We start from the raw sequence: 26,371 nt of genomic DNA, 5'->3' as shown, positions 1-26,371 counted from the left end.
CAAAAGGAACAGTACATATGATAAGCTACCAAGCAAGATCATCTATCTTGTCTAACTTTATGCCAAAAGAGGGAGGCTGGGGTCAAGGGGAAAAGTGAGGGCCCAGCTAGGACAAAATGTTAAGTATGACTAAAAGCATAACGAGCATAGTACAGATTCTTCAAAAAGAGATGTAATAAAATATATTAATGCATATGCAAGCAATCCTACAAAACTATCGAATTAAAATTAGAAGTCTAAACATGTGCACTGGCTTTATCTTGTAAAATAGACCATCAAGCTAATACCCTACTTGGCTGTACAGTAAGCAACTCCCACCTAATTTGAGGGCTGCTACCCAACTGCTTCGGACCCGCTCCACGAACTGCAGAAAAACCAAGAACAAGTCTCAAATTCGTTGCTCACCTGCAGATAGGTTGGAGACGGTGAGGTCGTTGGCACGAACACTTCAAAATCCCTCCTCGCTCAGGCGCGCGCTCCCTGCCGCCGCCGCCATCGCTCGGGAGTACCTGTTATTGATGTATGTAAGGGTATTTTACCCTTATCCATTATTTTGGTAACAATGACACCGTGCTAGTGTATTTGGACTAATACATGACTACTAGATGATTCCCAGGTATTAGCCAAAGAGGTATAAAGGTGTATCAATGGAACAAGAAGGCTAAAGGTGACCCCCCATTTCAACAACAATCAAAAAGGGGTTACGGGAGAAATCCGGTCACCTGCCCGGTCCAACCGGGCCAGCAACCGGCCGATCCGGCGTACGGGCCGGTCGACCGGTCGGAAACCGGGCTCCACGGGAGGACCAGCGAGGTCCGGTCTATGGCCCGGTCGACCGGGCTCCGACCGGCGGGTCCGGCACCACGTCCGGTCGACCGCTCGGAAGCCGGGCAGCAACCGGGCACCAACCGGACAAGCTCCGGGACGACGCAAAGATGCTCCGGTCACCGGTCCGGTCCGACCGGCCTCACGACCGGGCTGTCCGGTGCTGTGGTCCGGTCCGGCCGGGTTTGTCGGGAAGAATGCTGAGGTGGCAAGTGACAACGGCCAGATTTTGAAGAACACTATATATACCCCTTCTTCTACCTTGGAAGGGTTAGGCAACATACTATAAACTGTTCTTGAGCTCTCTCTCTCCTACTCCATTGCTAGAAACACCAAAAGCCTCAGATCTCCCTCCTCCTCCACCCAAACTCAAATCCCTCCGGGGAATCACTAGAGGAGGACCCGATCTACCGTTCTACCAAGCCAAATCTCATTCCCCCTTGTATTCATTGAGAAGCTTGCTTCCTAGGGTTCCTTGGAAACCCTAGGTGGGCAAGAAGGAGTCCGGAAGCATCCGGGCTGTGGATTTGCTCCGGGCAAGATTGTGAAGGTTTGGAGGCTACCTCAAAGTCTACCACAAGTGAGTGAGCTATTCCTTCGTGGGATAGGCTCCGGAGAATAGGGTGAGCCTTCGTGGCGCGGGGAATCCTTCGTGGGACCTCCACTCCTCCAAACGTGACGTACCTTGTTGCAAAGCAAGGGAACACGGGAATACATCCTCGTCTCCGCGTGCTATCGGTTATCTCTAACCGAACTCCTTACTTGTGATTTAGCTGCTTGTGAGAGCCTTCGTGCTTGAGTTAGTTGTATCCTCATATAGGTTGCTTCACCTAGTTTGCATTAGGCTCATCTTTATATTCCGCAAAGCCTAATATTGCAAAGAAAGAATTAAAATTTGTAGAAACCTATTCACCCCCCTCTAGGTTTACCATCTCTATACTTTCAATTGGTATCGAGCCTGGACTCTTATTAAGGGCTTCACCGCCTTAAGAGTGAGATGGATAAACTCTTCGAGGGTCTAGATGAAGACTCTAACCTTTCGGTTAAAGAGATGAAATCTAGATTCTTGGCATATGATGCCGAGAAGAAGAAAAAGGAGGATGAGCTACAAAACCAAATGACGAAATGACTGCCATGCTTAAGAACCTAACCGCGGGTGGAACTCTTAGTGGGGCTTCGGCTTCTAAAGAATCCTTCCATGAGGTTGACCATAGCTATCCCGAAACACTTCACCCATGCCTCATATAAACCATAGTGGGACCGTTCCCCATTACGATGGAACTCACTTTCCTCATTGGAAATCTGCTATGGAATCTCATATTCGCAGCTGCGAGTGTGGAGCTATGGGAACTCATTGTTCATGGACATCGGGAGCCACAAGATCCTACTCGGTTGACCTCCACCGAGTTCTACAACCGTCAACTCAATGCATCCGCACGTGACAAGATTAGAAGTGGCATCAACCGCAAGCTTCTAGATCAAGTTGATGACATTGTCTCCGCTAAAGAGTTGTGGGATCGGATCGTAGTACTCCAAGAGGGAACCGATTTGATCCAATCATCTCTCTATGAGACTGCAAAGCAAGAGGCCTACCGGTTCATGATTCGAGATGGAGAATCCGTATTCGATGCCTATGCTAGGCTTGGTGCTGCTGAAAGTAAGGGTCAAGGGTCTTGGTGCTTGAGAAGTACAATGACGGATTCGAGATGAACGAAGCCTTCATAAAATCCAAGGTCATTGCTATGATTGCCGTCAAACAAGAAGATACCAACCTTGGACTCAACTTGCAAATCATGACCAAGAGTGCCGATCTCAACTCCGATGATCTAGTCTCCTATGTGGCCGCCAATGAAAACATGGCCAAAGCCGGAAAGAGGCTCAAGGCAATGAACCGTGTTGATGAAGCCTCACACAATCATGAAGCGTCACACAACCTTGCCCTCAAGGCTAGAGCTGACCATGGAGGAGAAGAAGAATATGAAATTGAAGAAGATGAGGAGATGACTTCAACTAGTGACATCGTCACCGACTTTGCCTTCTTTGCCAAGAAGTACAAGGGAAAGTTTCCTACGCTTCTCAATGACAAGAAGAAGAAGAGAACTTGCTACAATTGTGATGAAGATAGCCACTTTGCAAATGAGTGCCCTTATGAGAAAAGGGTAGACAAGCCAAGATTCATCAAAGGGGTCAAGCCAAGATTGAAGCCAAACCCAATCAACGATCGATTCAAGAAGAACAAGGGAAGAGCTTTTGTTGGAGCCGAGTACTTGTCCGATGATGAGGAAGAAGATGAGGAGAAGGAGGCCGGGGTGGCCGGTTTGGCTTACTCCAAGCCCGGGTCACTCTTCACATATGACTACTCCAAGGACTACTCCACGGAGAATGATGTTGGTTCCTCCTTCATGGCAAGAATCACTCAAGAGGATGACTCCGATGACTCTTCCTCCTCTACAATCGTTGGCTCTTGTCTTATGGCAAGGGAAACCAAGGTAATGGAACCTCCACCTTCCCTATCTAGTGTTCTTGATGATGAAAATGAAAATCAAGATGAACTAAATGTGCTTAAGGAACTTTACAATGTTAGATGCACCCTTCGTGGTAAAGCTCTTGTCAAGTTTGATTTCTTGATGGACTCTCTCAAAGAAAAGGATGAGTCCATTGAGGAATTAGAATATCAATTGGATGAAAAGGAACGGAGATTCAATCTCCTAAGACAAGAGCTAAAAACCGAAAGGTGCATATCTCAAGGCCTTAAGCAACAAATTGAAACCTATGAACTTGATAAAGTTAAGGATCTAGAAACTATTGATAGGGCTCAATCTTTGACTCAAGTGCTCCATTCCTCAAAGGAGGAACTTGAAGTTGCTCATGCTTCTCTCACTAGGGATCTTGACCACCTTGAAAGAGCTAACAAGCTTGTAAAGGATGAGCTCAAGAAACTTGGAGAGAACCATGACCTACTTCAAGAAACCTACATGAAAGCACTTGAATCAATGAAGGATCCCATTGTTGTTGAAAAGCATGCTAGTTCCCCTACATCTTTTACTAGTGAGCATGCTAAGCTTGTTGAGGAACATGTTCGTTTACAAGAGGAACTCTCTTTGCATGTTGAGACCAATGCATATCTTGAATCCTTGGTGACTAAATATGGTCTCGACTATCATCCTAATGAATCCTCTTGTGAGCATGCATCTATTCTTGAGGAAAATGTTAGGTTAACAAAGGAACTTGCAAAGTTCACCACCGCCAAGAACAAGATGGGATTGGATGACCTCTTGAGTAAGCAAAGGTCAAACAATCAAAAGTATGGACTTGGATATGTTCCCAAGTCTCACAAGAAGAACAACTACAAGAAGGAGAAACCCGCTCAAGATAAGAACAAGAAGGTCACTAATAATGGCAAAGCCTCAAGGGGCAAAGCCACTAGTGGTGACCGCACGGGGCCAAACGATCACTATGCATTATTTGTTGATTATTATGGTGATGTTTATGCTAACTATGTTGGCCCTCCTAATGGCTATGCTTATAGAGGGTACTCAATTTGGGTACCAAAAGATATTGTTGCCATTGCAAAGGAACCCATTAATCGATGGGTTCCTAAATCCTCTACTTGATTTTGTAGGGGTATTCCTCAGGTGGTCCAAAATGGGTGTTTGATAGTGGATGCACCAATCATATGACCGGAGGAAAAGGTGTGCTTGATCAATTCATTGAAGATATCAACAAGAAGTCAAGCATTACCTTTGGTGACAACTCAAAGGGAAAGGTACTTGGGTATGGCAAGGTAGCAATCTCTAAGGACTTGTGCCTTGAGACGGTTATGCTTGTTGAACACCTTGGCTATAACTTACTTTCTATATATCATCTTGCCGATGCCGGTTACAATTCATATTTCACTAAATATTATGTGCAAGTCTTTAGGAGTGACAATCTCAAATTGGTCCTTGTTGGATATGTGGAGAACAACCTTTACGTGGTTGACCTCTCGAAAGAGAGCCCCTCCTTCTCCACATGTCTAATGGCGGCCAAGCATGACGAAGGTTGGTTGTGGCATCGCCGCCTTGGTCATGTTAACATGAGAAATCTTAAACAACTCCTAAAGGGTGAGCATATTGTGGGACTAACCGGCGTTTCTTTTGAGAAAGATCGTGTTTGTAGTGCATGTGTAGCCGGAAAGCAACTCAAGAAGAAGCATCCCATCAAGAGTATTGTTTCCACATCTAGGCCTTTGGAGCTCCTTCATTTGGATCTCTTTGGGCCATCACATTATGATACTCTTGGTGGGAGCAAGTATGGACTTGTCATTGTTGATGATTACTCAAGATACTCTTGGGTCTTTCTCCTCAAGACTAAGGACGAGACCCATAGAGAGTTCATCACCTTCGCCAAGAAAGCTCAACGTATGTATGAATCCGAGATCAAGGCAATTAGGACCGACAATGGCACCGAGTTCAAGAACTACACTATGCAAGAGTTTGTTGATGATGAGGGCATCAAGCATGAGTTTTCGGCGCCATACACCCCTCAACAAAACGGTGTTGTTGAAAGGAAGAACCGGACTATCATTGAGATGGCAAGAACCATGTTGAGTGAATTCAACTCACCCCACAACTTTTGGGGAGAAGCCATCTCTACGGCCGTCCACTACTCCAACCGGCTCTTCCTCCGTCCCCTCCACAACAAAACCCCATACGAGCTCCTTACCGGTAACAAGCCTAATGTCACATATATTCGTGTCTTTGGATGCACATGCCTTGTTAAGAACAACAAAGGAAAGCTCGGTAAATTTGAAACTAGAACCATAGAGGGTATATTTGTTGGATATGCGGAGAACTCTCACGCCTATAGATACTACAACCGATCCTCCGGGACCATTGAAGTATCTTGTGATGTGGTGTTCTTGGAGGATAATGGCTCCCGAGTGGAGCAAGTTGTTCCATGTGTTGCGGGTAATGATGATGATCCATCTAGTGCCATCAAGCATATGGGCATTGGACACATCCGGCCCATGGAGGTTCATAATGATGATCAAGATGATGGAGGAGATGTTTCAAGCACGCCACAAGTGGAGCCTAGCTCAACTCAAGCCGAACCATCATGTGCAACTCAAGAACCATCCTCTACTCAAGATGAGTCACAATCCGAAGAACAAGAAGAAGATCCTCATTCCATGGAGCAAGATCATGATGACGATCAAGAAACATCCTCAACTCATGATCAAGCTCAAATGGTCCCTCATGATCAAGTACTAGCAAGAGATGAATTCATTGATCATGAAGGAACCATTCGGAAGATCAAGGCCGCTACAAGGGCAAGCGACATGAAAGTGGATCAAGTCCTTGGTAGCATTTCAAGAGGAGTGGTAACTCGTAGACACCATGCATTACTTATCACTTATTGTCAACATCATGCTTTTGTGTCTAGTTTTGAGCCACTCAAGGTACATGAAGCCTTGGTCGATCCGGATTGGGTAATCGCCATGCAAGAAGAATTGGAGTGTTTCACTCGTAATGAAGTATGGTCTCTAGTTGAGAGACCCAAGGATCATCGCATCAATGTCATTGGGACCAAATGGGTATTCAAGAACAAGCAAGATGAGAATGGCATTGTTATACGAAACAAAGCAAGGTTAGTGGCGCAAGGGTTTGCCCAAATAGAAGGTATGGATTTTGAGGATACCTTTGCGCCGGTAGCCCGTCTTGAAGCTATTCGTCTTTTGCTTGCATTTGCATCTTTCCACAATTTCAAATTATATCAAATGGATGTGAAAAGTGCATTTTTGAATGGTCCCCTAAAAGAAACCGCATATGTGGCACAACCCCGGGTTTCGAAGACCCATGCCGACCCAACCACGTGTATTTACTCCATAAGGCACTCTACGGTCTCAAGCAAGCTCCACGTGCTTGGTATGAGTTCCTTAGGGATTTCTTACTACATGATGGGTTTTGCATGGGTACGGTCGATTCCACCCTTTTCACCAAGCGGGTTAAAGGGGTGGCCTCTTTATATGTCAAATATATGTTGATGATATTATCTTTGGTGGAACTAACCCCAATCATAACAAAGCTTTTGAGCTATTGATGACTAGGAAATTTGAGATGTCCATGATGGGAGAGTTGAAGTTCTTTCTAGGCTTCCAAGTGAGGCAACTTGCAAAAGGCACCTTCATCTCTCAAGAAAAATATGTGAAGGACATGCTCAAGAAATTCAACATGACCAATGCGAGTCCAATGAAGACACCCATGCCCGTAAAGGGGCAACTTGGTTCATGTGACGGTGAGAAGGATGTGGACATAAAGGTATACCGCTCCATGATAGGATCCTTGCTCTACCTTTGTGCCTCTAGGCCGGATATCATGCTAAGTGTAGGGATGTGTGCTCGTTTTCAATCCGCTCCCAAGGAGAGCCATTTAGTGGCGGTCAAACGGATACTAAGATACCTTGTTCTCACTCCTACTCTCGGGCTATGGTATCCAAAGGGGTCAACCTTTGAACTCATTGGCTATTCGGATTCCGATTGGGCCGGTGATAAGGTTGATCGGAAGTCTACCTCCGGGGCTTGCCAATTTATTGGCCGGTCATTGGTGAGTTGGTCATCCAAGAAACAAAACTCCACCGCCCTATCCACCGCCGAAGCCGAATACATATCCGCGGCATCTTGTTGCACTCAATTGTTATGGATGAAGCAAACCTTGAAAGACTATGGTGTGTCTCTTGGTACGGTGCCTCTTCTTTGTGACAATGAAAGTGCAATAAAGATCGCCAACAACCCGGTTCAACATTGTCGCACCAAACATATTGACATTCGCCATCACTTCCTACGTGATCATGTTGCCAATAAGGATATTGATCTCACTCATGTGGGAACAACCTACCAATTGGCGGATATTTTCACTAAGCCTTTGGATGAAGCCCGCTTTGTTAACTTGAGAGGAGAACTTGGTATTCTTGATCCTAAAAACTTGGATTGATTAACTTCTTGCACTATATTCTTGCATTTATCTTGCTATCTAGCTTAGAGGCATAGCACATATGGGGATAGTCATCTTACCATGTCTTGGTATGATGCATACCTATGTGTGCAACATAAATAGACCCAATGTCATTATATGGACCCAAGCATGTCTCTTCGAGGTCACATGACATTTGCGCTTTCACATAGGGGAGTAATCCCCCGCCCCTCATTGAGCCTTCATTACAAATTGATTTGACTATATAAGGCCAAATGATCTTATTGCAAAAATCATTCCAAAATGACTTATGATTCTTGATATACACTTCGAATCATGCCCATTGTTGCTATTCACATCTTGTTTGGATTTTCTCTCCAATGGGTATGCCTAGAGGACTTTGTGTTTTCCAACCCCATGTCTATGCTCATCTCATCATCATCTATCTATCTATATGTACATGTCATCATTTGAGCACTCACACACATTACACAAAGCATAGGGGCAAAAACGAGGCAAAATTAGAAAATTCTGGGCTGGCCGGTCCCTGGTCCGGTTGGACCGGGTCCCTGACCGGACGGTCCGGTTTCCGAGCGGTCGACCGGAGTCTGGGCCGGGTCCGCCGGTCACCAGCCCGGTCGACCGGACTCCCGACCGGCCGTGCGGGCTGTTATGTTTTGGAGAGGATACCCCTTGGGGATCTTCTTCCTCATTATCCCCCACCTCTGAAACCTCCATGGCCGCCGCCTCCACCATCTCCACCACGTCCTAGGCACTTCCCACCACTAGCTTCTCCCCAAACTTCACACAAACATAGATCGGGACCTCTCAAGCATCTTCACCCAAGGATTTGGTCCCTCTCAAGCTATTTTGGGAGATCTTGGGGATTTGGTCCTCAAGGCTTTCCCACGTGTTCTTCTTGCTCTCTTGGGCAACTAGGACAATGTCTTCGGGTAAATTTCCCTTTCATCCCCTCTCCTTCGTGTTTTCCCTCTCCCATTGTCACATCTTGAGGAAAATTGAGAAAACTTAGGGTTAGGGTTAGGGTTTGTAAAGTCCTCATGCCTTTAGAGTGTCTCACACCACAATGCACTTCTCCACTACATTGCTATAGTCTATATTCAAGTTTATGAGCTTTTGCATGGTTTTGTGGTAGAAAATGCTGGGCACATCATCACAACTCGATATACCCGGTCACTCGCCCGGTCGACCGGCCGCTCAACCGGCCGGCCCGGTTCATGGCCCGGTCAGCCGGTCGGAAACCGGCCTGTCCGGTCTGCTGTCCGGTTTGACCGGCCTCTGAGCCGAGCTGCCCAGTTTTCGCACAATTTCATCACTACACTTGAATATATGCTATGCTCTCTTGGTTTCTCTCTTACTGATGACATGTACACTTACCCCACTGCTATCCTTGCTCTATTTTCTCATTCACAGGTAGTTGGAGTGGTGAGCCACCACGTGGCAGTGTTCCCAAGAGGGGAAGGATTGATCCTCCTCGTCGCTCTAGTAGCCGCGTTCCTCCTCAAGCTCAGCAGGATACTGACATTGGCAGCTCAGCTCGGGGTCGAACCAAGTCTGTTGCTACCAAGCACAAGGATAAGCAAGTTGTCCACGAGGATGATGAGGTAGTGCCAACCATGAATGTTGGGCTTGCAAACCGTCTTGAGTGGCGGGAATGGAGGACGGTGAATCCGTATCGCTTCAAGGAGCCAACTTACACTCGTTCGGACAAGGCCTTCTGGACCAACACACAAGCAGCCCTCTGGGAGGGTTTCTATGATTCTCATGAGTTCATGAAGCATGGTAATATTGTATCACCCAAGGCCATCAATCCTGACGAGCTCAGACTGCATGAAGCCACAAAGTACCGTTTTGTGGTTCAAACTTTGAAGGGTCTGGGATTGTATGACCTCGTGTGCCTCAAGCCGGATGATACCCAAGATGATCCCATCTTTTGTCCTCTCCTTGTCCGCCAGTTTCACTGCACAGTCTACTTTCATGATGATGAGGACCGCACCCTCACTTGGATGACCGGCAAGACAAAGTACTCATGCTCCTACTCTCAGTTCCGTGAAGCCATGGGTTGTGGTGATGACAGTAATCCCGGATACAGGATTCATTCACGGTCCGGGCTTACAAAGGGTGACATCGCTTTACGCTATCCTGCGAACCCTACACCTGGACCTCCCACTATCTGTGGGATGTACTACTCCTATCTGGTCCTTGCCAAGCTGTTCCGTGAGAACCTCATCAGCAAGTCTGGCGACCACAGTGAAGTCCGGAACTATCACCTCAACTTGATGTACTATTGTCATCCGGACAGGGTAAGGAAGATTGATGGCTGTGATCTCATCTACTGTGAGCGAAGAGAGCCATTATGGACCGCATGACTCCTAACTACGCCCGGTATGTTCGGCGGCTCATCAACTACGTTGTTCCCGCTCCTCGGAACGTTCGTGGTGAAAGAGTCATCATGGACCTCTTCGGGTTTCCCATTCGGGAGGCCACTCGTCCGGACGTTCCCTCCATGATGCCCACCTGCGAGCGCCGCTCCAAGGCACACCATGATCATGAGGCTAGCTCCGGTCGGTCTCGGCGCTCCCGGCATGGGGCTGCTCGTTTCTTCACATGCATGTTCCAAATGTGCAAGAACGGCAATGATGTTGCACATCGGACTCTTTCTATGACTCGGGAGACACGGAGGCGCCGGAATGAATTCATGGCCTCAAGGAACCACCCTGTTCCTCCTCCTGGACCCGAGATGGAGCCTGTGGTAGCTCCTCAGTGGGAGATGCCTCTTCTTACAGATGAGATGCTTCAGAACTTCGACTACTCCGTGTACGCTCATGGTGCTCTTCCTACTAGGATGGCTCGTGCTCCCTCTCCTGCTGCTGAGGATGCTGATGATAATGCGGGTGATGATGATGATGCGGCTGATGATGATGCACGCGAGAGCTCCTCCTCGCTTGGCTTTGGACACTACTGATGGGTGCGATAGCATCTCTCCTCTTTTCTTCGCCTTTTTGGTGTTCCGATGCCAAAGGGGGAGAAGAGAGTAGAGTCTAGGACCACGGGGTTCTTTGTGTGCCACAAGCCATGGGAGTTGCCTTATTTGGATTTTATATGGCTTGTGCTTGTTTACTTTGAGTTTTTCAAGAACTATTTGCTATTTCCAATAACTCATGTATGGATGTGTATGGACGACTATTATGTGTGCTACTCTATGTTAGGATGTTTATGTGTGTTATGCTTATATATCTTGATATGCACATCTCCATACCATGCTTGTTTCCTAAAGATATTGGGGGAGCTTCTCATGTTTCACAAGTGGTGCACTTTGCATTCAAACGCAAATTCTCCAAGTGCACACACTATGGGGGAGCTTTCGTAATATCTTATATGGAATCAAGGTTTAGAGCTTATCATAATATCTATTTGTGACTCTAGCTCGGTTTGTCATCGTATACCAAAAAGGGGAGATTGTAAGGGTATTTTACCCTTATCCATTATTTTGGTAACAATGACACCGTGCTAGTGTATTTGGACTAATACATGACTACTAGATGATTCCCAGGTATTAGCCAAAGAGGTATAAAGGTGTATCAATGGAACAAGAAGGCTAAAGGTGACCCCCCATTTCAACAACAATCAAAAAGGGGTTACGGGAGAAATCCGGTCACCTGCCCGGTCCAACCGGGCCGGCAACCGGCCGGTCCGGCGTACAGGCCGGTCGACCGGTCGGAAACCGGGCTCCACAGGAGGACCAGCAGGTCCGGTCTATGGCCCGGTCGGCCGGGCTCCTGACCGGCGGGTCCGGCACCACGTCCGGTCGACCGCTCGGAAACCGGGCAGCAACCGGGCACCAACCGGACAAGCTCCAGGACGACGCAAAGATGCTCCGGTCACCAGTCCGGTCTGACCGGCCTCACGACCGGGCTGTCCGGTCTGTGGTCCGGTCTGACCGGGTTTGTCGGGAAGAATGCTGAGGTGGCAAGTGACAACGGCCAGATTTTGAAGAACACTATATATACCCCTTCTTCTACCTTGGAAGGGTTAGGCAACATACTATAAAGCTGTTCTTGAGCTCTCTCTCTCCTACTCCATTGCTAGAAACACCAAAAGCCTCAGATCTCCCTCCTCCTCCACCCAAACTCAAATCCCTCCGGGGAATCACTAGAGGAGGACCCGATCTACCGTTCTACCAAGCCAAATCTCATTCCCCCTTGTATTCATTGAGAAGCTTGCTTCCTAGGGTTCCTTGGAAACCCTAGGTGGGCAAGAGGAGTCCGGAAGCATCCGGGCTGTGGATTTGCTCCGGGCAAGATTGTGAAGGTTTGGAGGCTACCTCAAAGTCTACCACAAGTGAGTGAGCTATTCCTTCGTGGGATAGGCTCCGGAGAATAGGGTGAGCCTTCGTGGCGCGGGGAATCCTTCGTGGGACCTCCACTCCTCCAAACGTGACGTACCTTGTTGCAAAGCAAGGGAACACGGGAATACATCCTCGTCTCCGCGTGCTATCGGTTATCTCTAACCGAACTCCTTACTTGTGATTTAAGCTGCTTGTGAGAGCCTTCGTGCTTGAGTTAGTTGTATCCTCATATAGGTTGCTTCACCTAGTTTGCATTAGGCTCATCTTTATATTCCGCAAAGCCTAATATTGCAAAGAAAGAATTAAAATTTGTAGAAACCTATTCACACCCCCCTCTAGGTTTACCATCTCTATACTTTCAATGTAGGATTGTTTGGTTCTGTTGTTGATGTAGGATTGTTTGGTTCCATCGTCGTCTCCAGCTCCCTTCCTCCTTGTGCCATATACAAAGCAGCCAAACGACCTCTCTGGCTACCACCGGCGATCATGGCTACCTCCAACCATTAGAGCTCAACATCCCCTGCTTGATATCCTCCTTCTCTTCTTCCTCAGACCTGAACACATTGTGTTAAGAAATAACATCAATTATAGCAATTAAAAATCAGAGTGTTGGAGGGAGAGAGAGAAGATGAGGAGGGGTCTGAGGTTTGGGAAAAGATTACGTTGCAGAAACGGCCGTCGAGCAGCACGCTGGACACCGATGGCCACGCCCCTGATCGGGCCGACCAGCTCCTCAATCTCCGAGACGGCGCCCGAACCCGTGGACGGTGGCGGCTGCGCAAGGGAGGAGCGGCGGCGGAAGCTGGCGAGGGCGGAGTAGTCGTCGCTCCCACCCCTTGAGGCTCTCCCCTTCTGCTGCACCAAACTCCATCCTCTTCCTCACTTGCGGTGGCCGGCACAGCTCCGCCTCCCCGGCGGCCACCCCTCCCGCCCCTTTGCGCCCTCCTCCTACCGCATCCCCTCCAACCAAGTCGTCACTGCAGCCGCCACCCACAGGGAAACGAGAGGAACCAGGAAAGGAGAGGTGGCTGCGGATTGGCCAATTGGGGATTTTTTTTTCACCATGGGCGTGCTTTGACAACGTCTAGGGTTTTCACCTGTCTTCACGCGCACATGAAAATGAGCGACGTGAAACTGAAGAAATCCCATCTCTCATACGCGGTCCCACTGGAAAACAGGCCCAGCTGTCATAGTCGTTTGCTTGGATTGCCAGAGTGAACGAGAAAACAACTGAATGGACGGCTGTAAATCAACACGGGGGTGAAAAACTGGACTGTCGCATGAATCCAACGACCAACAAAGACTTGCCCCCGGGAGTGCCTCCATTGGCCAGGTAATTCTCCCAACTGAAGGGAGTGATGATAATATTTAAGCGTGACCTGCTCCCATTATTTAACTTGACCTAATGGCACATCAAAAATACTCCTTAAGCACACTGTCATCACTCAAAAACGTAGGAATGATGCCAAGATGATGGGTGTTGTTATAAATACTCCTTAAGCACACTATCATCACACCCGTTGCGCTATCGCGCAAATGCCAGAATCAAATTAGAATTTAAACTATAAGTTTTAGCTTATTTGAGTATTAAGAATTACCCTGTAATTTAACTGCTTTAGTATCTTGCAGACACACCATTCACACCTGGGAACCCGGCCCTGAAAAAGCCCGAACCTAAATTTCCAGGCACGAGCCCAGCCCAGTATGACCTTCGGGCTTATAAATCAGGACCAAACCTAGCCCGAATAGGGAAAAGCCCAACCCAACCCAAACTAAGCTAAAATCGTTTTTTCTGCAAGCCTAGGCCCAGCCTAGCCCGACGTTCAGGCTCCAAAATCAGGCCCAGACCCTGCCCGACATGCAAGCCCAACCCTGCACAGCCCAGGATTTTCGGGCTGGGTGGAGCTGCTGTCCGGGTCAGCATGCCCATGCCCAGCTGTACACCATTTCATTGAGGTGTTGCAGTAAGATATGACAATTTAGTACAATTTCACACCATTTTTTCAGCTTTTATGCTTTTGTATAAGCTCCCCCACCAAATTACGATTATTGTACCAAAAGAGGTAGCATTATACACAAGTTTTAAAACTCCATACATATAAGTTTTCAATCTAGAGGAATATGAGATTATGTCATAAAAATGGAATGTGTCCTTTTGAAGCCAATTAGCACGCTAACAAAACAAAAATAATACAATAACCAGACCCATAGCCTTTTCTCAAGCACGTAGCTGCTGACCATAGCAAAGTCGTGATCACCGATTCCCTTGCAACACCACTTGCTTGGCTACTTGAGTACGGTGTCCGATCTAGAAATCAGCATGTGCTTGTTGCCTGAAGAAAATATAAGTAATCTGTGCTAAAATATTTTGAGGTTATAACTTAAGAGAGAGGAGTAGGAGAGAAACATGAGTGTAAGGACAATAAACCTACATAAATGTGGTCATAATTTCAGACCCCGCATGATCTTCTAGATGCTTTTACATGAGGCAACAATGTACGAATCAATGCTTAATAGCAGAGTAGCATAAAATTCAGAAATAGTACATGTTCTTAGAAAAAATAGGTGCGCTGGATTTATGTCTATTCTCGAAGATCCAAACAAAGCATATCTTTTCAGCATGAACCTTTGAGTGATCAGATGATAGATGATATAATCAAATATAAAGAAAGTAAATTAAATGCATACTCCCATACGGTAAGGAACTGATTCTGCGCCCATGAAAACGAAATAATATAGTTTCATTGTAAAAGAAGGAGCTCGCATGTATACTTGACAGCAATGAGTAATTGGCATAATCTTGACAATGAACCAGCTGTAAACATGGCATCAGCCCCTGAATAATAGACCAGAAAACATAGATAGAAATTGCATATTAGCAAGCCTGTAACACTACATCATCAGTCAAATTTAAATTATCCATAGAGTTCTCATTGCACTGAAAAAAGCAGAAACTCAGACATGCATCAAATATAGCAAAAGGACAAAATAAAGAGGTAGAAAGCATGTAGAAATGCATGGGTGGTTACAGAGAGACATTAGCCTCCTAGCTTAAATAAATAATGGCTTTGATCTATGTTCTGCTAGGGACGTTCTGCTAGGGACCCTATTTCCTATATTCAAGTGAGATGCCGATAAAAAGCTCTAGAAAAATTTGATAACATGGATGAAAAATAACCTTATGCACTGTATATTGCTCAAACCACTGAACCTCCACTTGCGTGAGAAATTTCTTGAAATTCTCATTACATGTGTAGAAAGAGGAAACCTCAGGCAAGTGCACCAACAACTTCAAGCTTGACAGACGTGAAAGTGAAACTATAAACATTTTGCTCTTCTCGTGGAAGGCACCGTAGCACAACCACTCACGGTGAGGCCCATTTTCATGGATGCTCTAGCTTACACGACATGACTCATGTCTAAAGAAGAATGTAGGTTTTGGATGCTCCTATTGCTGAAATTGATCCTTCTATCAATTTGAGTATACCTATCGAGCTAAATGTTTTGAATCAGCCTTCCGACTTATTAATAAAATGACATGACATCTGAGTTGGCTCACATAAAGTTGATTAAAGGTCATGAAGTTTTATCTAAAATTTCTCAAGACAATTCTTTGTGGTCAATTGTACCAAACCCTCCTATGTCTTTGTCACATGCTAGAAATAAGATTGCTGAACTCAAATGTTTAAAAAGTGTTTATGCCCCTGAGTTTACTTTTAATTTGATTGGAGAGTATGGCGTAGACAATAATTTTTTAGTGCTTAGGATTTGCATTACATGTGATGAAATTTCTAATTCGCAACATAATAAAAGAATACATGAGTCGTTTTGATCTGACCTCCAACAATGATATTGATTGTGGCCCGAATGGTGTGTCTAGATATTTGTAGTCTTTGAATTTTAGCGCGCAACTGTTGGGATGGTATAAGTGTATAACGATGAGCATTGTAGTTTACAATATACTTTTCTATGCATCACATATATGAGGAAACTAAGTTGCGATCATTTCTTTCGGAATATGAATAATGATTGTATGAACATGAGTTTTGTTCTTGTCAAACACAAAAAGTGCCATATAAAAGAGCGGTTAAAATGGATTGGCATCTATATATATCATGCACACACATTTGTTGTTTTGTTAGTATGTTTACAGAATAAACATCGCCGAGGATGGCTTTATTTTCAAGAAAGGGAGGATGACGTGGGCATGAATATCTCGGATACACGACCAAATATATTATACATGGATATATTATACATGAATATCTAACCAGGTGCGTGGACTTTATAACTACAAAACTGCAGGTTATTTCGTTCTAATAAAACCAACACATCAAAAGTAAGCACCCGATAGATGCAAGGAATAACCGATAAAAATTAAGGACTAACCTATAACAATTACTTGTAAGATCCTCACCATCCTCTCGGGCTATTGGTGACCTTGCAGACAACCGCGTCTTTAAACAACACATCAACATCTACAGATACCTTGACCAACCATCCAAGCCATGGGCCGGAAACCAGAATCACTAAGGCTGAGACTTCTGACAGCCATAAGAAATGCTATTACACAAATCTGCCATTGAAGAAAATATTGGCCCATTCGCAGATGGGCTGTAAGTGTAACTAAAATTTAGCAGTAGTGGTCGCTGCTCTAATTACCTACCTACATCTATTTGATTAAGTTTTAGTTTAGGCAATATAGCAGAAGTTTTATAATGGCTATTCGATTAAGCTTTAGTGTGGCAATATAGGAGAAGTGCTGGTTAAATCAATCTGGCGAACTACAACTTCCAGATTGTGGCCTATGCAAACCTCTAGATAGTAGTAGCTATCCAAATAACACTAATTTATCAGTAGGCGCAAATAAGAAATTAAGTAAGCTGTTGTTCATAGGCTAACACAGCAGGAAAAACTATTGCCCACTTGCTTCATATGTCAATCATGTTAGCAGATACACCCAAAAACATATTGTAGACATTTGAAAGACTATGTCGTATCCCTCTAGAAATCTACACCTCCAATCCACACTCATTCAAGATTCGCAGACTAAGCCATTATTCGTACTGTCGTACAAAAGTATCAATCCATGCAACAATTGGAATGCCACCAAAAGATAGAGGAATGTACTGAAATAAATAAATAAATAAAATCAAACATTTACTCAATGCTAGGGCTAGACTAAATAAGCAAGTACAATGAGAAAATATTCCATGACAAAATAGAGCCAGGGATCGTCAGAGCCCACATGGAGAGAAAACAGGAAAATTATCACAGAAAGAGATCATCCGGAGATGGTACTCACCAATAAAGAAAGGAGACCTAGATGTGAGTATGTGACCTGCTTGAGGCATCCATTGGCGACGTTGCTGCTCTCGTCATCTAACCTACAAACTGAGTGAAATTAGATCCAAGACCAACATACATTATTCACTCTCATGGGCTTAAACTTGTAATTCAGATAGAAGACCTCGTGGAACTGAATTTAACCAATGACTTATCAAGAAGGGTCCAAAGCTCACGCCATGGTTTTAAAGGTGTTAAGGCGTCTTGAACCCTAGCTGCAAGTTAGAAGACCCAAATCCTGTGACTCTTCTTTTGTCAAATCCATGCCAAAGCTGAAAAACAACAGCAAACCATCATCAACATCAACAGTTTTAATATCACCAGAAAATTTAGAAATAGTCAATACACATCCAAATATATATATGCAGATCTGGAGCACATGAGCGTGGCCGGGCTCCAATCTATCTGCAATTCCTGAAATTTCTTGAAGGGGTGAGAAGTAGAATGGACCCACATGGTCGTCATGTAAATAAGAAAAGGCTGTACCTTTTTGACTTATGGCTGTGGTCGAAGCTTCCCTCCCGTGCCTGCCACACCTGCTTTCCCTCCTGCCGTCTCAAGCGTCGGCTGATATGAGGTAGAGAGAAAGTGAAAGAGGGATTTGAGAAATGCATTGAGAGGAAAAGAAGGCCTCACTCGTCGAGCCGTTGAGTCCAAGGAGGCCTCGTCTCCCTTGCTCGCCTGCTTGGTAGCTTCACACCACCCGTGGTCGCATCTGCTGAAAATGTAGAAACCCAAATACGTGAGAGGGAAAGAAAATCTGAGAGAAATAGAGGAAGACGACGATGACCTCGCCGCCCATGCCGACGGCCTCCTCCAGGACGCGCTCCTGCAGCACTTGCATGAGAAGGCAGCCAAAGATCAATGACCAGATGCCCTCTGGATGAGCCAGGTCGAGCACCTTGAACCGCCTCTCGAGATCGACGACGTGCGAGGCCTCCTTGCGCTGCTGCACCGCGGCACACCTGGCCTCCTGCAGCATGGCGATGAGCTCCCCGGGGACACCGTCCGCCGCCGTGCCGTCAAGCACCTTGAACCGCCTCTCGAGATCGACGACTTGCGAGGCCTCCTTGCGCTGCTGCACCGCAGCACACCTGCCATCCCGCAGCATGGAGAGGAGCTGCCCGGGGACCCCGTCCGCTGCCGTGCCGCCTCCTCCCGCCCGACCTCAGCCAGGCGCGCCTCCTCCTTCGCGTCCGCTGCGGCCAGCACCATCGCCGCTGCCTCCAGGCCCGCCGCCCGCTGCCGCGCCGCCTCCTCCCGCCCGACCTCGGCCAGGCGCGCCTCCTCCTTTGCGTCCGCGAGAGGAGGAGGAGGAGGAGGAGGAGGAGGAGAGGAGGCTGCCATTGGGAGGAGAGGAGGAGGTGGGGATTGGGGGAGGGCGAGGCAGGCTGCGATTGGGGAGTGCCGGCCAATCTAGGTTTTCTCCCTCACCCTCACCCGCATACAAAGTTGACCTGAACAAGAGCGTGCGTCTGTCTCACATTGCCGGCCCCGCAGGTAGCTGGTCCCATACGTCATGGACTCTCTCAGAAGGCCAACATGTGAGAAATCTTTTAACTGCATCGAATGGCTGTGGTGAAAAGTAGGACTTGAGATTTACTGTTGTAACCTGATTGGACGACCCAGATTGTTTTGCCCCTTTTGGACCCTCTGGTGGCCGGGTAGTCTAGGAACCTTTATAGGAAGGACAAGAAACATTTGAAGTTGCTATGACCCATTTGCCGAATTTGGGATGCAACCTGTTGCTGTTTTTTTGGCAGGAAAAAATAATTAAAACCTTCCAAAATTAACACTAATCAGAAAACCAAGTATCTACCTCAAATAGAACTAAATCATTTGCAAGAGCAACTCACCCTTAACCAAACTTGTATTGTTAAGAACTACACAAAAGCATGCTTTAACAATGCATTTAACGGAACTATACATTCCTTAACATATCACTCACAAAAAAAGATCAATACAATCGTGCTTGCTACATTTTCGTGGTTAGATAGCCTGGGCAAGATCAAACAAAAAGGGACCTTTTACTCACCAAACACATATCATGAACTTATGTTATCCTGTTCAAAGACACATCGAGCTTATATCTCACTTCCCTTCAGCGAATACAGCTATCCAAAAGAATCACTACAGAAGGAAGAACAAGGACGACAAAATAAGCAACTGGGAAATAGCAACTACCTAGCCATAGTGAAATACAAACTACTAACTGGGCAACTCTTCACCAAACAGCGAACAATGGATAATTTGTCATTCAATATCAATAGTCAATTGCTATTATGTAAACCCGGAGTAAGGGATATTCTATCGTGTTCAGAGTCAACCAGCTGGATTAAGCACTGAATATAAGTAACGTCCAATAATCCTGATGGCGAAAAGAGACTGAACAAAAAGCTTCTACCATGTACTATTTTAGCTCATGGTTGGAAGTTTGTACACAAAATAATCTACAAGATTGACAAGCACCCAATCGCTAACAATATCAACATCTCCCTAATGAGTCCAACATCATAATGCATTTACAGCTCTGGACACTTGCACAAATCGACGACCGAACCTACCGCTCCCCTTCCCACCCTTCGAGAGGATCTTACCGTTAAAAGTGAGAACTTGGATTAGAAAAGAAATACCATTTGTATGGCTAACTAATAATACATAGAAGACCATTGGATTTGTTTCCATGTGAAGAGCATGGTAATCCATACCTGAGGTCACCCTCCCCCTCACGCTGCTAGTTTTGAGTCAGAATGTTGTATGTATTCTTTGGAAAATTAAAAACCGAGAATTCAAAGGGAGATGTGATAAAACACATGCATACATAGCGGGTGCACAACAAAACACTAAAAACCCTACACCATAGCCAATTAGATAACTGAGCATCATGCAACTTTCATACATTAGAAAAAAGGCTTTCAATTAGAAACATACATGAAAGCAGACAATCCTAATCAGGAAAGTGATCCCACCTATACCTACAATGCGAACTCAGCGACCAAACCAATTTGCGCTAATTCACCACTGTACAGCTGATCCAACCACCGGTACCAAAATTTTAATCCCCTTACTAATGCAGGCCCAGAAAAACTTTGTCCGTTGAAAGAAAAATTGATTCAACTATGCCACTTGTATTAATGAAGCACCATTATTATGACTAAAATGAGGAGGCAATTAGGAGACCTCTAGTCCAATTACACCAAAAGAACAAGGGCAAATGAGAACATATAATTTTCTGCGGTCCTACTTTAATGCAATTTCAAAATCAACAGGAACAAAAACAAGGTACACAAAGGCATATCAGCCATGGTACTACGGTAAAAGAAATGAGGGAATGAACCCAAAACGAAGATATGGTAGCTTGTATGCGCACGGGAACCTTTAGTGGCACGCATCGTCGATAAAGTACCTGTGCAAGAAGATCATGCAGGCCAAAAGTCCTACATGAGTCAGCACAGCAGAAGGAGCTCATCGGGGAATTTTTCCAGCCTAGTTGGACACCAAACATAATAAAAATGAAGACCAAATGAGTATAAAAAGGGGATATGAGATTGTACCAATTACAAAAATTACAACGCGAAGGGATATCTACAAAGTTATAATTTTTCCTAGAATAAATGGAGCTAGTTTCCTAGGACATGTCTGCAGAGCATTCAACATAACTGTAATCATAAACTGATTCATGAAGGACCCAACTCGAGAAAATGAATCTCAAATTATTAATGAGATGGTAACACTAAAAATCCACGAGGTGGCTAACTACCTTAATTTCATCAGCAAGCTCCTTTGGAGCAACCTTTTTGTTAAAGTAATCGGTCTGTTGTAGGGTCTTCTTTTGGTCCTATGAGTGGCACATATAGGTAGTTCGTCAGAAAAAACATCTTCAGTAAGGAGGAAAAGGTTGCCATTCATATCTCTAAAGCCCACTGAGAAGAGAAGAAGGAAATAAGCACCTCGGCATAAAAGAGCTTGTTTACCACCAGCTGGACAATGGCAGCTGAAACCAGAAACTGCAGCATGGTTTCTATCTGCTTGAAATTCCTGTCAGCTGCAGGGACACAGCCAGATCACCTAATTTCTAGTAAGAGAGTGTAAATTGTCATCCGCTATAAAAGCATGTGATTAAGGGCATGATTAATTAACCAATGATGCAAAGTAATGCAAACATATTACAAATACTTTGAAGCAACATCTTTTTTCCATTTTCAAATGTGTTAATACACAATAATCCTGTAACCCATCTCTACAGCCATCTTCTATTTTGAAGTCTGAATTAATAATTTTCTCTTGCCACTGGATATGCGTACCTAAAGCCAAGAATAGTTGTATGACTATTGTATAAAGGGCAGATCTAGTTGATAGGTTTTAACGACCCTCTCTACAAATAAGTATCAACCCAATAAATAGTGAAATGCAATGACATGTTCAAATTACAGTTTCAAAATACTCACCTTATTTTTGTGAGCTCTTCTACCTCTTCGTTACTATAACCTTGAGTGCAACCAGAGAAAGACAACATATAAACTTTGTAAGTAACTGAAGGAATACGAAAAAGAGCATTTTGGCGAAGTATCCTAATTTTTTGCTTAACCAAATCTTAGTTTCAGCTGTAAATCTCAGAGATGCATAATTTAGTCGGTACCACAGTTTCTAAATCTTCTTAGGTAAACTATTGTTTGCTAGCCTACCATCAATGCATCAATTCAATAGATAACTGAACCAAAATACTTTAACCCCGACAAAATACACTGGTAGAAGATAATCATGGTAGTCTGCTCAACGGAATGGAATATAAGTTGTTAGCCTTTTTTTCAGCACGAGCAAAGCTGTCAATGTAGCAATAAGATGTATACAGTTATTTCAAAATGTACAGATGCGAAAAAAGCAAAACTGAGTAAAGTTTATACGGAGTACATTGCAATAACAAAATATTATTATAAAAGAAATTGGAATGATGCATGAGTGCGGTCACATAAGGTATCTAAAAATAGCTTTCCTATATATGGATAGGAAGAAAGCCATAATAATATACTCTACATATTGGGATTGGGATTTGGATTTGGGAGCAGCTCACCTCCATCGATATCCTCACCTATGAGCGAGGAAAGAAAAAGATGTAGACCGCTCTGCTCCTCCTTGCTCTCCATCAATCTCCACAGCCGAGACCAACAGTGGCAACGTCTGAAATAAGACATGCTCACCGTTGCTCGACAACCGCCACTTCCCAAACCTTGGTTGTGACCTTAATGCCGCCCCTGCGCAGCACAGTCAGCCTGCACCGCTCCAACTCGCGCCGGATAGCTGAGCACCATGGAGAGGCGACCACCTGCTCCCGTCATGTCGTGCCGCTCTCCTGCTCCCTTACCCTGCTCGCCGTCAGCCCCTTCCAGTTCGTCCGCCCCCACTCGCTGCCAGTCCCTTCCAGTCCACCCGCTGCCGTCGAAGCCGACCGGCGCCACCCTTCAATTCCCCGCTCCCACGGCAGCCGCACAGGACCGGAACCACCCATCCCCATCCAGTCTGACCCTCCCGGAAGACTTTCATCCAGCTCGCCTGCGGGTAGAGATGCATTATAAACAATCATAAACAGCAGTAACAAAGCAATCCAAGCAGCCAGGTCGGGCTTCTTCTCCAATGGCTTCCTGCTTGCTTAACTCTTCAATCAGGTGGAGAAAGCCAATCCTAAGGGAAGAAAATCAAACTGAATAGATCGGTCTAAATTGACATCAAATGATCCCAAAGACAGGATCGAAACAATTACATCAACCAACGTCACTAAGCTCATGCCATCAAAAACATCTAACAGAACAAAGCTACTAAGAATCCATGCCATCTACGCCGGACTCGTCCTCCTCCCGCTGAGGCCGGGTCGTCTCCCCTCCCAAAAATTCCAAAAAGGAGAGAAAGGAGGCAGAGCACAACACACCTCCTCCAGCTCGACGAGAGCCGCCGCCCTCCTTCCGCCGGATCCTCCTTTGGGTCAACGCCACCCAAGGCCCCTCCTACACCTGGTTCCGCACCTGCTCCTCCACCTCCGAGCCAGTGTTGCTACTCGCTGCTCCGCGGCCTCTGTCCCAGCGCTGCTCCTCGAGCTTCCTTCAGGCGGACATAGTGCGCCCGGGAGGAGGCCGGCGAGACGCATCTCGAGGCGGCGCACCTCACCAGTGCGAGGGACTCGCTGATGCGCCGCCGCCCTCCTCTGGTACCCGCTCCTACAGCACCTCCTCCCGACGGAAGCCACCGCGCCGCCGCCCATCCGCTTCTCTCCGCTCGCCGCTAGACCTTTTTCTGAAGCTTGCCGAGCTAGAGAGAGAAGGGGGTAGTCGCGGGCGCGGGAGACGAGAGAGGTTGCCTCAGATATTTTCACCAGATCGAGATCTAGGTTTTCACAGCGGGATGTGCGCGACGGGGAGAGGCTTTCAGAAGGAAGGTACCCCAACAAGCCCGCACGGCTGCCTCCGACCGAATGACCCCGCACGGATCCGGTCCCAGATGTCATGGACTCGACAAGAGGCTGAGGAAGTGCCAAAAAATTTACAGATCGAACGGTCAGGGTGAAAAGCGGGAGACAGATTTACTGTGCATGGTCAAACGTGCGATCCGGATGGATTTGCCCCTCTCAGATGGCTTGGATGGCCGGGTCATCTTGGAACATTTATAGAAAGAATGCGTGTGCTGTGTGTGATCGTTTGTTGGGTGGTGAATCAGTAATCATCTTCAAGGATACCTGCTCCTACCGGACTACACACTCTGTCTTCTTTTCCTAGACACACGTATAACTTTTACGTTTAACCAACAAGGCACATATACACAAAACACAATCACTTGGTTTGGTGGTGAATACCACAACTCCACCAAATATGTGGTGGAGTACGAAGCAATGTGGGGGATGAGCAAATAGGAACACATTGTGTAAACAAAATAGCATACTTTGCAAGTATTTTCACAAATATAGCTGCCCAAAGTAGCGAGTATACAGAAATTGCAGGGGCCAGAACTGATGTGAGATACACTATCGTAGATGACCCACCGTGGAGACTGGAGAGGGGAGAATTTAACCTCTTACTGATGTTGTAGGCTTGTTGCCTAACACTTGCCAAAATTGGCAAGGTCTTGTTGCCACACCACACATGTACAACCAATCATTCTCTTCCTTTATAGCTTACTTTAGAAAACACAGTATAAAATATATAATACCCTCCGGCGATCTCCATCTATGCCATACGTGCATTAATTGTGAAAGTATATCAAAGATCCGTAAAAGGGTTTAGGATTATTCATGACAAGGAAATTAATGACCAATCAATTTGTACAAGTTTTACATATTTTAGAACTCAAAGATGATAAGTTAAGCATGCTAACATTTTAGTGATCATGGAAAGTACAAAAGTGGATCATGCTTGGTGACCCTTCAGAAAGTTAGGTAAATTGTGTCCTCTCCTACCTATGCAATGTAAGTTTTGTTTCTTGTGCCATATGTATGTTTTTTTTTGTTGGTTTGGGTTGCTTATCAAGCATATCACTCGATTGTGCCATATGTATGTTGTATTATGAAGAGTGGTACTTGGCAAAGCATAAGGAAAAAAGAATCCCCAAAAAAACAACAAAGATTTTTCTTCAAAATAAACTAAAAATCAACAAACTCATCTATGGGAGATTCGTAGAGGCTTGCATTTTTACCGGTCTCTATTTATGTCAATAGTACCGAGTGTAGTGTAGTTGGAACCACCCAGCCTTCATGCAATTATCCTGCTTGTTCTGAACGATGTCGAGACCGACCGGCCGATGTCGAGACTGACCGGCTGATCAAGTTTGCAACCACCTAGCAGTTGATGCAAAGTATTAATTTCAAGCGCAATAAAACTAATTGGCATCTGAATACATAGTTTTAATGGAGACTAGTTTTCTGCAGTAGGTACATGATGGTGCCATGCTAGTGGATAAGAGTAAACGGAGTTCTCCTAAAAAAAGTAAATGGAGTTGCACATTTGAAAATATATACATCATAGTTTTAATGGAGACTAATTATGTGCAGTACCTTTTTTTGACGTGGAAATGGACTCCCATTAACCATGGTGAACAGATAAATCGCTGGCAACCAACACAGAGACAAAGTCTAGAGCGTACCCCTCCCAGCCAGTACAATGATCATCGGCGCGCAGGCCATACTGTGTACCTTGTTAAACTTGTGGTATTCAATTGTTATAGAATCATCATCAGCTTTCTTACCATTAACAACACCGCCTTTAGTTTTATTAGCATCCAACTACACATCCTCGTCATCAACTCCTACAAGCTCATTTTCTCAAGGCACATAATTATGCAAAGAAGGATGAGTGTTGTTGTTGGGTTGAGTGAGAGCTGATTGATCGATGGGGACTGGAAGGGAAGTAGTGCATGCACTTCTACTAATGTGTTTGGTGGAACATGATGCAATTGACGGTTTTCAACCACACCATGAATATGCTTGAAAATATCAATATGTTCGGCACCTGATTTTTTTTCCAACATTTGTACCATGTCTTGGTCACTACTAGCTTGATGGTATGTGCAATCATCGATATAGTACATTTTCAGCAACTCATTATGTGATCGTTGATATTGTTTGCCAAAGCCATCTACAAAGTCGTGGTGGTTAACTATGTCCGAGTCGACAACCTTGTCAACACAAGACCTACTCACATCCTTTCGCATTGTTGTAGCAGTGATTATTATTTTTACTTTCAATACGTAAGATAATTTTGCGTCCATCCTGAGGATGCACACAACATAATTCCAAGTTAATCATCCACCTTTGGTTTACAACTACTCGCACAAAGCATATAGCACATAATGGATGAGTATGGAAGATGATTTACATGAAGTTTTAGAAGGATTTATGCGG

General features: G+C 45.3%; 1 long non-coding RNA gene across 1 annotated transcript; it reads right to left on the bottom strand.

Moving 5' to 3' along the window:
- Positions 1–19,531: 19,531 nt before the first annotated feature.
- LOC124687616 lies at positions 19,532–21,314 on the bottom strand. The gene is made up of 3 exons (XR_006998258.1): positions 21,251–21,314; positions 20,897–20,976; positions 19,532–19,620 (listed from the first exon to the last, which is right to left on the bottom strand). It is a non-coding gene; the product is annotated as an uncharacterized LOC124687616 (long non-coding RNA).
- Positions 21,315–26,371: the final 5,057 nt, after the last annotated feature.

The sequence above is a fragment of the Lolium rigidum genome, chromosome 2, assembly GCF_022539505.1.
Source record: "Lolium rigidum isolate FL_2022 chromosome 2, APGP_CSIRO_Lrig_0.1, whole genome shotgun sequence".
In the NCBI taxonomy this organism is placed as follows: Eukaryota; Viridiplantae; Streptophyta; class Magnoliopsida; order Poales; family Poaceae; genus Lolium; species Lolium rigidum.
The sequence above is the reverse complement of the archived record's forward strand: the minus strand, read 5'-3'. Positions and strand labels throughout refer to the sequence as shown.